The sequence below is a fragment of the Periplaneta americana genome, chromosome 3 (assembly GCF_040183065.1).
Source record: "Periplaneta americana isolate PAMFEO1 chromosome 3, P.americana_PAMFEO1_priV1, whole genome shotgun sequence".
NCBI classification, from domain to species: Eukaryota; Metazoa; Arthropoda; class Insecta; order Blattodea; family Blattidae; genus Periplaneta; species Periplaneta americana.
Window position 1 is genome coordinate 104639724 of NC_091119.1, and position 15384 is coordinate 104655107.

A 15384-nucleotide genomic window follows, 5' to 3' on the forward strand; every position below is an offset into this window, starting at 1 on the left:
ACAAAGCGAGAGATATTCTGCGAAACCTCTGTTTCAGCAAAAAAACCAAGATTATAAACAGCAAGTCCGCTTGATAAATTACAGTTGTAACGAAATAATCTGTAGCTATATATATATATATATATATATATATATATATATATATATATATATACAGAGGAAAAAATTGAGTGGGAAGAATGCCAAATAATATGCCACAAGAAATGAAGACAGTAAAAATAAAATGAACACTTGAACAATTATAGATAAGCGTGTCTTTCTATACAGCACACTCAAATCAATATCCATGTTATCAAATTTTGCCAAATTGTTAATTAATTCAAGAATCTTGTCGGAAGTAAGTAAACTAAATAAGGAGGACACTAATGACGTTGCTGTACCGAAAGTGTGCATAGAATATTCCGCCCAATGTACGAAATTGTTCTGGTTGTCTATCAAGAGAAGTATATACATTAGAAAACATTTCGCAGTGAGCACTATCAGCAGGAAAAGAAAGCTGAAGAACTTAAACATCTTAGATGTCTCTAGTTGACGACCACCAATGCCTCCTACAATTTTGAAGGGCAAAAAACCATGACACTTTGCAACATAGATAAGTGGTGTAAGTACAGAGTACAAATCCATTTCTTTTGCTGCGTTTCTATGCATAGAAGTAGGTTACGAATAAGTAAACTAGAATAATTCCTGTAAGTAAATTTTTAAGTATTTTTGAGATATGGATAAAATATTTGAAGTTTTATCCGAGAAAATTTTTTTTTGAACCTTATTAAACACAGGAAATGTACGAACTGATCCTCTATTCATGGTGAAATTGATGTAAACACGTCAAATGTGTTTTCGTGGAATGCTTGCAAATTACATGTAGCGAGATTAGATTATCGCCTATATTTGGAGTAGGCTCTAACAGATGTACCATAAAAGAGGCAAATTAATCGTCGCTGTTAGCGATACAAAATTTACTTATAGGAAGAGCTCTAAACGAAACAATAAATATAATAATAGCAGTCAGTTTTATTATAGATATTTATGATCACCAGGACAGAGCAAAATTACGACGTGAATAAATGGAATATCTCTGGGAGTACTTTCATGTGGAAAATTTCTTTTGGAGGTTGCAAGTAGATTATTATGATGGACATTGATCCAGTGTCTTCCACTCATAGTAACATTGCGCTGCTTTATGTTTGTGTGTACGACCTAGCCCAGAATAACTGAAAGCATTTTGTAGGTACTCACAAGGTAAGATAATTGTTGTGTTTGTCGACCATACGATTCGTGGGGACATTGCAGTAGCCTCAAAATCATCCATTTATTTTAGTAATTTACTGATGGTTGTGAAAGGAGGCTTTCCAATATGATGGAGGACACAGGAATACTTATTTTAGGCTGTTCAAATACCGTCTTTGTACTGCACATCAGCACAATTTGTCTCTAATAATGTTATGGTATGGTCTTAAGATTGCAATAGCCAAGTATTTACTCGTATTAATTATAATTGTAACATTTCATTCCATTAAATGTGATGCAATGAAATTAAGTTTTGACTACGTTAAGAGTCAATAATTTATAATAATAAAATGTATATATGTTCTAATTGTCTGTATAAGAAGTGTATTGTTAGTCACAAAGATGAAAGGTCTCTTTTCCAAATTTAGGCAGATATAAGAGGAATTCATTGTGGAACAAAACAACATTGTCAAACAAAATATTGTTATTCTTGCATCATAATAAGTGTCAGGAAGTGGATACCAGTACTTACTGTACCTATCTCCGAGAAACGAGTACAAGAATGATATGTTAGTAGATAACGGAGTTCAAAGCATGGTGAGATTGAGAATTTTAAATGAGTGAAGCTAAACATATTTTTCTGTAGGTATGCGTTCTTCACCACAAATATTATAAATAATATAGTGTATAAGAAGAAGTCAGTGTTTACAAATCGAATTCTCCACTCGAGCTCTGTTCTACTAATGTACTGAGAGATATGGATCATTGAAGCTTATCTTGAAACATCACCGTTAATTTATATTTTATATACAGAGTGGATGGTAACCTCTGCCCAAAATGAAACTGGTAATAGATCGTGAGGAGAGATTTGAAAAATGTAAATAAGTTTTATCTCTAACATCCACCGTTCGAGGAAATTGTTTTGTTTCTATGAAGAATTTGGGAACATCATAACTACTGCAATAACTCTTAGCAAACGCGGCCTGCATTCATTACTTTCCCCTCCAATTCTACTATACTCAGTCAGTAACATGCGACGAGTGCTGTAATACATGTAATAACAGAATTTGATCTTAAAATGATTCCCAGATTTTAATTCAACACAGCCTTTGTGATTTAAATGTCAACGTATGGTGTGACTTTCACTGCCATGTTTGAGCACATAGAAATATCCAAAGTCTATTTTATATTCTTTCTTATGTGCTTTGTCTAATGTCTGCGCAAAATTTATCCGTCATTTGCCTTCGAATTATACCTCTGCCCTCAAATTTCAGTTTGGTGTTGGAAAACAAACTAACGTCTTGAATAGATGTTCATTCATTTAGTGTTCTGCCCAAGGGTAGGTCTTTCACTGAAAATCCAGCTTTCTCCAGTATTTCCTATTTTCAGCCTTCCTCTTTGTTGCCTCATTCAATCCATACATCTTAATGTCGTCAAACATTTGATATCTTCTTCTAACCCGAACTCTTCCCCCGTTCACCATTCCTTCCAGTGCATCCTTCAGTAGACAGTTTCTTCCCAGCCAGTAAGCCAACCAATTCCTCTGTCTCTTCCTGATCAGTTTCACCATCATTCCTTCCTCACCCACGCTTTCCAACACAACTTCATTTCTTATTCTGTCTGTTCCATTCTTCTCCATATCCACATTTTAAATGCTTCTATTTGCTTCTCTTCATCGTAATGTCCATGTTTCTGCCCCATACAATTTCTTCATTCTATACAAAGCACTTGTCCACACCTGTGGAGTAACGGTCAGCGCGTCTGGCTGCGAAACCAGGTGGCCCGGGTTCGAATCCCGGTCGGGGAAGTTACCTGGTTGAGGTTTTTTCCGGAGTTTTCCTTCAACCCAATACGAGCAAATGCTAGGTAACTTTGGGTGCTGGACCCCGGATCATTTCACCGGCATTATCACCTTCATTTCATTCATAACCTGAGATGTTGATACAGCGTCGTACAATAACCCAATAAAATGAAAATAAAATAAAACAAAGCACTTCACTAGTCTCTTCCTTAGTTCTTTTTCCAGAGGTCCTCAGAAGATGCTCCTTTTTCTATTAAAAGCTTCCTTGGCCATTGCTATACTCCTTTTGACTTCCTGGCAGCAGCTCATGTTACTGTTTATAGTACACCCCAAGTATTTGAAGCTGTCCACTTGCTCTACTGCCTCATTTAGAATTCGGAAGTTTATCTTCTGTATTTTTCCTCCTATGACCATGCTCTTCGTCTTATTTGCATTTATCTTCATCCCATACTGTTTACAGCTGTCATTTAGCTCCAGTAGCATATCCTTTAGTATCATTTCCTCTTCTGCTAACAACGTCATATCATCAGAAAATCTTATGTATTTTATTCTTCTTCCTGCTACTATCATTCCTCCCATGTTCTGAAAACAGTTCTTTACTAAATTCTCCAAGTAGATGTTGAAGAGGGTACGTGATAAAGAGCATCCTTGACGTACTCCTCTCCCAATTTCATTTCCTTCTAACATTTCTTCTCCTATCCTGACTTCCACTCGTTTCATATAAAAATTAGGCCTACTGAACAGTTTTCTCTCTTTCCAATCCACGCCAATTTTCTTTAGGATCCCCATCGGTTTATCGCAATCCACTCTGTCAAAATCGTTTTCTAAATCCACAAATACTACATACACTTCTTTATTCTTCTCTAGGTAGGCCTATCTTTCGCCGATTTTTCGTAGCAGTCCAATTGTATCTCTCGTACCTTTTCCTTTCCTGAAGCCAAATTGCTCTTCTTCCGTTGTAGACATAATTAATCGTTTTCTGGAGTCATATTGTGTGGAATTTTACTACAGCAGATTAGTTCCTTCCTGCGGTCGGAGTAAGGATTCCTTCCTCCGCCCTGATTACGCATTTTGATCAGTACTTGATATTCTTTAGTAGAGAATTTCGTTGTATATTATAGAGTTAAGGACGCTTTACATTCCCGAAAACATGTCAGGAGATTTGAGGTCAAACTTTTGTATTGGATATAAAAATATTGTGTAATATTATGTGTAAGATTAAGTTCCTACAGTTGATTATAGGGCCAGCAGCTCACTTCCATTACTGCAACAGCCGATAGATGACACCCTTCAAAGAAAATGTGTAAAACTAAATGATGCGTCTTACCCTAATATAACAGTCGCCTGTGCATGTGCTAGCCAGACAAGTCCACATATTTAAAGGGCTGCTACGTAATAGAAATAAAAAAAACAGTAGAATTCATTATAAATGAAGAAGAACACAAAATTGTTAATTTTCACAACCGTCAATTGGAGCCTGGCTGGAGTAAGAGGAGGCCAGATTCAGTATTGCTTTCTTGTGGAAACTAAAACGTCACAAGCAAAAAGGCAGGATAATAATAGAAGTAAAAATGGTATACCCGTACAATCAAAACTTGTGAGAAAAAGTGAAATCCAAGGACTTGGGCCACAAATTGGCTCGTTTCGGTGTCATAATAGAGATCGAGAAGTTCCTTCACTGGTCTTCCAGGGTTTCTTGTACATGCCGGGGTGTAACTGTTTAGTAATCTAGGATATCTGGGTTTCGGAGAATCCTGTTGACATGTTGTATCCACTTTGGTTTTTAATTTAAAATTTGCTCAAAGGTTGACGTCATTTTCAATTCTTTCAAAATGTCTATGTTTGTTTTACAATCGTTCTATTTATAAACTGCTATTCTTAAATATTTCATTTCTGCCGCAGTTATCCTTGATTTATCTTTTGCCTAATTGTCGAGTTTTCACAACAGTACAAATTATTAATGTGGCAATACTAAAGAAAGGCAATTTAAAATAAATAATCTCTTGTTATTATAATAAATACTTTATTAACAATAAGTTTTGTTATTTTTGTAATATATGTTATAGGCTGTGGTACCGTAACAAGAAGACATAAAACTAAGGAACTTAATTTAATTGTCTATTGTTCTATAGACACTTTTAACACAGTAAAGTAGTTACAAAGTTAATCAGTGATCAATTTAATTACATAGTTCTACTGTACTCCAGGTTTCTCAAAGAATTTCATTAATCGGCTGTCACTTTTGTTGCTATATTTATGGGACGTAAAGCGAATAATCTTCATATAGTTATAGTGTGTGGTATATACGACCATTTGAATTAAATTATGGTACTTTGCTTAATATGCTCCTGTAGTAGTAAAGTAACAAATATTACTCTTTTCACTTACATAAGAACCTACAAGTTTCTAAGTCGAAATCTTAGTCCAAACTGCTATTCGACGCCTCAGTATTGATGGCGCAGGCTGAAGTATTATGTATTGCGTGTCAGATGTGGTTTTATTATTTTTTTTCTACATGTGGCAGTATCTAATGGCCCATAGTGCTACGGAATGCATCCGACACACGTTATACAGATTAAATGTTGTTCTTTGGAACTCTGTGCATAAATTAAACCCGAAATGTTTCGGAGGTTTTGAAGTAATGTGAATGGGTGACTTTACAACCTGAGAACTGGTAATGAGCAGGCAGCGCATTTTTGTTCCCAAACGTACAGCGGATCGAGTAGTTTCTTCTGGTACATCTATTACGTCACGTCGATGCATAACGTGGCTCGTTAGCCATGGATGCATAAGCAGGTATTATTATAAGCGGGTACGCATAGACTATGAATCATAGTACAATACAGTCGCTCCATCGTCAATGTTGTATATGCAAAATACCAAGTTACGACTACATTGTGATTTAATTCTAACACTGAGTAAGTTGCATTTCATTCAGACTTTCATGTTAATATTATTTTAATTTATCAATCCATGTTATGTTGTATCTCAGTTTGATCTGTATTTTGTATATATTGTGTAAAATGTAAATATTGTTAATTTGTATATTGATTTTTGTTATTATAATTGTGTCACTGTAACATCTTGTGAAGTAGGAAGAATATTTTCTTATCTTAAACAAATTTTTACTGACAGTTATGATAAAGAATTTTATAACCTCAAAATATATACTTTTGTTTACCGTAACGGAACTGATTTTGTTAAATTTAAATGTATATATTGTATTTATAGAGTGTATAAGTTAATGTGTATCATGTTTACTATTATGTTCTATAATATATATTATATATACTAGTTCAGTATTATCATCGATCTAATTATATTTCCTGACATATGTAGCATTCATATTTTGTAGAGCGCTAGTTTCGCAATGTTAGTGCGTTCATGTGGGTAAAAAGAAGCTGGACAGACCATTTCAATTTAGTAGCAATCCCACTTACAGTTGTGATACTCCATTACGTTAACAGGAAGCCACAATTTAAGTCGCACAGAATTTGTGTGCACTCAAAGTTGGGTTCTGGCGTCTTGTCAGCCCAGTTCTATGGATATAAAGGGAAATTGTGACGGTGTCGTGTATAGTTTCTGGGATAGCTCAGTCGGTAGAGCATTCGTGCGCTAAGCGAAGGGTCCTGGGATCGATATCGTCCTGACATAAGCATTTAAGATTAGAGTTTCAACCCTGAAACTCCAGGATATACTAACCGATAACTTTCCTAACTTGTTTGGGAACGAAAATGCGCTACCTGGTAATAAATGCTACTCACCTCGGCACATGCGCAAGTGCAGGACCACAATAGATGGCATAAAGGTACTGAACATAGAATCACCGCGCACAATACGATGCCATCCACACTATTCACGTGAATTACAAAGTCGTGGTCGAGCCCTCGAGCCACACCATAGTGTAAGCATATAGTCAACAGAATAAATTTGATAGTTATTGAACACACTACGAATCGTGAAAACACCTGGCACAGGACATCAGCTGTGTCACACAGGCGAACATAGCGACGTATCAATTCCATCAATAGTTGATAGTCCGTCGACTCCATCCGGACGAAGATCGTGAGGAACAGATCCGCAAGGAGCGAGACCAAATTTGTGAACAGTACGTCGAAATAGAGAGTGACGGTGTTGTCGAAGTAGTTCATGAGGCCGTCGAACAACTGGTAGTACTTATCGTTGGTGGGGAAGAGTATCGAGTAATAGACGAGAGTCAAGCAGATGATATTATACGCTGCAACTTGAATTACACAGAATAGTAGCTTCCTCTGTAAAACAGAGATCATCCATGGTTCTTGCTGGAAAAGCAAGGCCAATTTGTTGATGGCTTCCAATAACTCATTACGCTTGAAGAAACTGAAGAAGAACGAGACGTAGGACGTGATGGTCACCAGGTAATGTAGATTTATGTGAGTCCACATCACAGAGTCATCCGCTATTTGGGATTGTAGTCGGTAAACGTCAGTCACAACTTTGATCTTCAAGACTGAGACAACGATCAGCAAGAGGAAGCTGTAGCACTCAGCTAGTCTCGATTTCTTCATCGAGCGTTGGCCAACTTTCCCCTTCAGCACGTAGGGCAAAAGACCATGGATCCTTGCAGTGGAGGAGAGGGGAAAAATAGCGGAGTAAAAGTCTTGCTTTTTTGCTTTCAATGGCTTCATTATTCTAGATACTAGTTTTAATAATGTAACTCCACGTGTTACAAAATACGAAGTAAACGGAAACCCTGCAAATAATTCACTGTCATCTTCATTTAAGTGACAAATTTTCAATCAATAAGAGTCTTAAGGTAAGAGGAACTACAGCCTATCCCTATTTTCAACTTTATTTGAGACAGAATATGAAGAGAGACAAACACTTCTAAAAGCTATTGTTATGAAGGTGTCATTCACTTTCTACGATGTACCTTCAAGTAGTGGATTGAAATCTATTAAGAAATAAATATAGTAATAGAATTGATGTTGATGGCGACAACCATTAGTAGCAAGGAGAATGAAAAACACACAAACGAAGATGGATAAGGAAACAGAAGAAGAGGAAGAGTGAAAGAGAAAGTACGGACATTAACAGAAGGGCAGAAGGACGCCTTGCGGAGAAGTTTACACACCTGTCATATTAAAAGAGTCAGGAGTAAAAACATATTAGAAGGAATGAATATACAGGATAATCACGGATCTCAAGGAGACAACGGTATGGTCATATCCAGAGGAAGTCACAGGACTCTCAGGAAAGATGCCCGAAGAAGCTGATAAGCTGGTTTCCATCTACTTGTAGAGAGGAAAAGATGTCCACGATTTACACGGAGAAGAAATAGTGATAAGTCTATGGTTTCCAAAGAACTATATGACAATATGCGAAAGGACTGTTTGAAATGGAGAAAGGAATTACAATATAACCGCTAGTAAGTGGAGAAGTCTTTAAAAGCAAGTAGGCCTAAGCAAGAAATGAGCGGCGCGTTACTATCGCGTGTGGCTCAATTGCTCCCATTTCTCTCTATCATTCCGTCAACATTTTCCATCTCCTCCTCATTTCCTCTATCATCCCCAAAAGCAAAAGTCAGGCTGGGGTGAAGTCTTTGGGGTAAGAAAGGTTTTCGATGCTCTTATAGGAAGGACTTGGGACCCTGGGGCTTAACAGGTACCCGTTTGAGGATGGGAGTTGATTCAGGGGCTGAGGCAGGATGGCCCACCTGTTAGCATCAGCCGATCAGGAAAGACTTGGGACTCCGGGTCCCTGGGGCTTGTCATGCTACTCCTCTGCGAAATGGGACCTGGCTCTGTAAGGGGCTTAGGCAGGATGGTCCCTTTGCTAACGTTGCATGCACGAATGTCATCCATGCAGACCACCTATCGGACCTGGAAAGTTACCGCATATGCCTATGCGAAGTGGAAGTGAAATAATCCTACACATAGAAAGGGACAATAGGGTACACTTAAGTAAATAGAGATCCTATATTACGATTTGTGATTAAATCCACGGTTAATTATACAATTGAGTTGGAGGTTTCAGCTGTCTGACAACATTGCCGCTAACACACTGCACTTTCTTATCGTAATACAGATGTAAAAGGTGAACTAACACAGATCTGTCTGCTTCAATGAACTGCATCCCATTTCCCTTTCTGACTACAAGGTTGCAAGCTGATCGCATCAGTCAGTGGCTTGAATTAGTGGCACTTTAATTAGATTTACAAGAAAACCGTCCACGCTATTGTAATACGCCAGAGGGATAGGCCTAAATGATCCTGTATTAGATTTTCTATAGATATGAACTGAAATCACGGCCCTATAGTTGCCGAATAAGAGGATTTAAACTTTTGGGGAAAAGAAATGTTAAGAAAACTATGGATTTTCCACTAATATGGTATTACATTCTTTTGTAACGTACAACATGGGCTATTCGCTCTTAAAATCTGCAGAGTTATTCACTTCTACCCTGTATAGAGTGCACGATGGGCTTAAAGCTGCCTAAGTGAATGATCCCGTCCCGGATCCTGCCCCCGTAAAGGTAAATCAAGCCAAACCAAGTAAGAAATAGCAACAAAGTGACGAACTGACCTCCTCGTATAATTTATAAGTTTTAGCGGGGAACATTAGCTTTATTAAGTAAATCTTATGGGATTTATTCATTTGGAAAAGTTAAAATGCATCTCATGAGATTCCAGAGGTAATAGTTACGAACGAACCTGGAGCGTCAGTGTGCAAGCTGTCCTGTTGGATAAATGTATCGGAAACTTCTTGAACTGTGTGTGATTTATCTTTCCAGATCCGCTGAACTTTACAAGAAATAATATTTCACGATTATAGACACGAAGTATATGAAGAGCATGTAATTACACTGCGTCACAGCGACCATTTCCAATACCAGGAAAGCGTTTACGAGCATCATCGTGCACAAAGTTTTTTTTCGTTGCACTCGATTGTTTAACAACGCTGTATCACGTACTAGGATATTGAGCGCCTATAAAATTTGGTAAGTTGAGGTCAAGGATTCCCCATAGACTGCCTGACATTTGTCTTTCAGTTGGGAAAACCTCGGAAAAACACAACCAAGTAATCAGTCCCAATGGGAATACAACTCACGCCTGCCCGAGCTCAGCTGGGATTAGCAGGTAAACGCACTGCCGCCTGTGTTATGCCGATGGCTATAAACTTTTAAAATCAGATACTGCAGATTATCACATAGATAAGTAGGACGCTGTGCATGGTCCTTATCTTAAAAAATACGAGTTGAATGACGTGAGATTTGTGATTGAAACGGTATGGAAATACGCCAAAGTATAGGTGCTTTAATTTATTAAACACAAACTCAACGTTATAGAATGGATTTATTCTTAGCCAGAATACTTCTACAGAAATGTATTCATGCTAACAGTCTCTGTAAAACACAAAGGCACACGAAAACTCTAAGGATGTACGAGTTTTGTAGCAATTATGGCTCTTATATTTATCTGAGATACAGAAATCGAAGCCATTCGAACAGCTTTAAACCAACTTCTACTGCATCTTGAAAAATTCTACAAGACTGTCATCCTGAGTGATTCAAGATCCGCTATAGAATCAATTCGTGCAATTAAGCCTGCTGTATCAGTGGAGATTCATGACTGCCGTAAGACACTGAGGAAACTCAAATTAGCTCAGAAGGAAGTTGTATTGTAGTGGATCCCTGGGCATTGTCAAATTTCTGGCAATGAGCAGGCAGATGCATTAGCGAAAAAAGCTGCCATGCTCACTAGTTGCTTCAAATCAGTAACATCATACCACTCCTCTAAACTTTACATAAAGAAGCAAATGAAGGAACAATAACTCATGAGTTTAGAATCAAACAACACAACCAAGCCCTGGAAGACTTCCTTACATAGCACACCTGACTAACCAAGACAGGAAGCTGCTGCGAAGTTCCGGATCCAAACTGGACATGACATTCTTGCCAAACATCTATATCGGTTTGAGTTTGTTCAAACGCCCACCTGCAAGCTCTGTAATCTGGATGAAGATATGGACAGGGACCACTTAATGCGCTGTCCGGCTCTTCGCGGAACATTCGAGACCGGAAAATATTTGGAAGCAAGGATTAAGATAATGAATCAGATGGACAATTGATGACTATTTGTTAATGTTCCATGCCATTAGAGAAATAAATATTTATCTGAATTTTTACAATACTGGTTTTGTACGGAGGAAGAAATCGAACGAAGGCTTGCACCACAGCCTGAGGCATATTGTGCTTACTATTCCTGTTCTGTGAATTATTTGTAGCCGAACGGTCGCGCTCTTGTACGAATACAGCACGCTGCACCGTGAACTTTACCCAGACCATGGCATTTGAATAAATGAATGCGAAATGAGTACGAGATGCAATACCGAAAGTTACGCAGCAATTCTGCTTCAATTGGTTGAGGGAAAGACTCGGAAAAACTCTAATCATTTAATTTCTAACAACCAGCTAAATTGTCCCAACCAGAATTTGAACGCAGATCCACTCGTTTACGGTAAAACATGTTAACCGTTACTCGTTAGCAGTGGACTTGACAATACTCTAATCTGCTATTTCTGTATGAGATGGATTACATTTTGCAGTCTTATTTCTTATTTACTCAATGTTTATTTAATAACCTTTCAGTTTCTTTGTAATCTGGCCTACAGGATACTTTCCTTTTTATTTGCTGTACGCATAGCGATCTTAATTCAGAAATTACAGTCATTATGGAGTTGACTTTAGATGTCATATGGAGTTTAGAACTTAAGTCACATGCAAATAATAGATCTGAGTCCAAGTTATGCAATTGATACGAAAGTACTTCACATAGTCCTTGTGCTAATTTGAATTTTGAATTTCCTGATAAATTGCATTACATCCGTCCAATTGTAACAGTTATACAGAATGGATGGTAACCTCTGCACCAAAGTTTAAGAGTTGATTCTACATGTTAAATATAACAAAACATTTGTTACACTTTTCCTTCAGTGAAGCAGCGTTAAGCAGGAAAAAAAAAAAAAAAAATCTTTGCCCAATGTTTTCAGAGCTGTATTGCGGTAACGGCTCTGGAGAAATGGCTGATTGCTACACAAGTATATAGGTATAAATAATCTGAACAGTTAATGTATTGAATCTGTTTTTGCAAATTAAACCGTTTAGACACGAATGATAGCGAAAATTGTTGAAATAAGTCCTGCAACGCAGCGCACGTCGCGTATTACCGACCAAATACAACAGAGGGAGAGGGGAAGGTAAGGATTGTAGGCCGCTCTTGCTTAGAATTATTACAGGAGCCGTGATGTTACCAAATGTTTCATAGAAACATAACGATTTCCTCTAAAACAGTGAATGTTAGAAGAAAAACTTACTTCGATTTTTCAGATCTCTCCTCATGATCTATTACGAGTTTAATTTTGGTGCAGAGGTTACCATCCACTCTGTATAACACCTATTTACTTCTTATGTCAACCTGGTTGGTACGTTTAACCAAAGGTCCCGGGTTCGATGCCCGACCCGGAACAATTTTTACCTCGAAATTATTCAGAAAACATACTTTATCAGAAAAGGATACTTTTTCTTTTGAAACACTTAAAATGTGTACAGTTACTCGTGAGTAGCATTCTCATTGTATGACTTGAGGCTTTCCCAGTGTTTGATGTAGAATAACTCTTCTCGGGTTCTCAGCCAGTTGAGTTGGAGATTTTCTTCCAAGCTTTCGACGGCTAGCTCTGCTATCTTCTTCAGGGAAGAAGGGCTGAGAATCCGAGAAGAGTTATTCAGCATTCTCATTCTTCAACGTACTATCCTATACGAATAAGCAGATATAACACAAGAAACGGAGCGGGGAGACGAGTCAAGCCCTTCTTTGCAAGCGAAGGTAGTATGATCCAGGTGCATCTAACCACAACACGTAGTTCTAAGTAAAGGTGCGTGTAGTATAGTTAAACTATGCACGAGTCCATTGATTGCAACAGGACTGTGCCACAGGAGTATTGTTTCCACATCATATCATTTCTCGGAATGTTCATTCAACAACCTGTCCAGCCCTGTTGCCCAATTACATTGCTTTGTATTATTTACATTACTAGAGGAAGCCAAAAATCTAAAGGAATATTAAGAAGAATTTAAGGAAATTATATTAGTCCAAAGAAATGTTAGCTTCAATCTCCGTTTACACCTGCTTATTCTCAGGATAATGAGCATGAACCGTAATTGAAGGGTACGATTGCGCATGATTAGAATCGCTCCTGGGTGTATTATCTGGTTGATACTTCTCCAGGGTTTTCTAAGCTGTAAGGGGAATGTTACGTAATCCCATGACGAATTCTAGGACACGTGTCACCAAAATATCACTTCACTATTACCAAACTTACCGAGGCAGTATAACTGCATAGTTGATGCAAACTCGTTAAATATTCTATTACAAATCTATTTACACTAAACTCAAACAAAAAAGGGGCCATTTTCTGTACACAATATTTAACATGCCTAAACATATTAAATAATAAGCTCATGTACTATAAATTATGTATCATTTTTTAGGTCTATAAACGCAAGCTGAATCTGTATATTCGTTTATTAAACTTTTAAAGCAAAAAGATTTATCTTCAGCTCTCCATAAGCATACAACCTTGAGTTTGAATAAAATTGCTCACCTCGTTAGCCGTCGAAGTGCATATCCACACGATGGCACACAGTGAGACAGTAAGCAGGAGGAACAGAAAGCAGACGATCGCATCCAGACGAAGAGCAGAGGGGCTCCATTCCCACTGCAGAACTCGTCGAACCCCGTAGAACACGTGGAAGACCAAGGCCACAAACTTGAATATGAGTGAGCACAATAGCTGACAACATTGCGCTGACATTACTTGATCACAGATATTGCACAGACTGCCGTGGTGTGCCTTCAACAAAACCAACCACCTAATGTTCGATCGCGGGACTCTGGTATTAATGATCGAAGCACTAAGTGTCAAAGCGAGAGAGATTCTACGAAACCTTTGTTTCAGTAAAAGCACCAAGTTTATGAATAAAATGTCTACATCTAAGATTGTCGCTATACCGAAGCAGACTGTGAAAATTGATATACAATTTTTTATGGTGAGTTCTGACATTGTGATATGAATACCAAGTAATACACAATACAAAGAAAGTAAAAACAAAACGAAAACTTGAAGACCAACAGACAAACGATATTTTCTATAGAGATCAGTCATACCAATTTCCACTTTATCAAGTATCGCCAAATTATTAATTACTTCAAGGGTCTTATCGGAAGTCAGCAAACAAGAGGAGAAGGATGCTAATGACATCATTACAACGAAAGTGTATATGACATCCTGTACCCAATTTGCAAAATATCCCCTCTTTTCTGTCAGTAAGAGCTGTTGATAAATTATAAAACAATTAATTATTAGTGACATCGACAGGATAAGAAAGCTGTAAAATTTGAATTTCTTAGATGTTGCTAGTTGACGAGTGCCGATGTACCCCTCCATTCTGAATGGAAGAAGGCCCTGAAACTTCGCCATATATATAAGAGGTGTAAGTGCTGAGAAAAAGTCTATTTTCTCAGCTACGTTTCGATCCATAGAGAAAAATGCACGAAGTTGCGAATGAAGAAAAGATTTACCCTTTTTCATTACAGAACAATTTATGCGTTAACCTTTAGCCTTATGATGTTTGTGGTAGAAGAAACTTAAACTACCGAGCTGATATTGATGATTAAATGTTTAGCGAACGCATTACGTGGCTTCATGTGGAATACCTATTAATTTTATACCGCAAGACTTGATGTAGGCTATTAGGAATACAATAGCTGCACTGTATCGGAATTGAAAAACCTTTAATAAAAGAAATATGATGTTCATATCACTGATAAATGAAAAGTCAGCAGAGTAACTGGAATAAATAATAGATATTCACGTCCCCGTCTACAGGATAAGCTTATGACAAAAATAAATGTGTCTGCCATTACGTACAGTCTTGTTAAAACCTCTCTAAGGTGAGGTTAGTAACTTACAAATAACCAGTAGTAGCGGCGGCGGCGGCGGCAGCAGCAGCAGCAGCAGCAGCAGTAGCAGTAGTAGTAGTAGTAGTAGTAGTAGTAGTAGTAGTAGTTTGTGTGTGCACCATTTTTCCACAACAGTCAAATAGGATCCTATAAACCTTTCTCCCCTTGATTTCAACACACTGAAGATGCTTTTAAATTATATATGTAATATTTTCTGTCACACCATGTTAAAATATGCACATTTAATTTAAGAGGCTTATTTTTCAATAAGTATTTGAGTCATTACATATTTTAATCTAATACAATAACTTGTTCACGATCTCCAGCTAACATGAAGAATATGACATTAAATATGCAT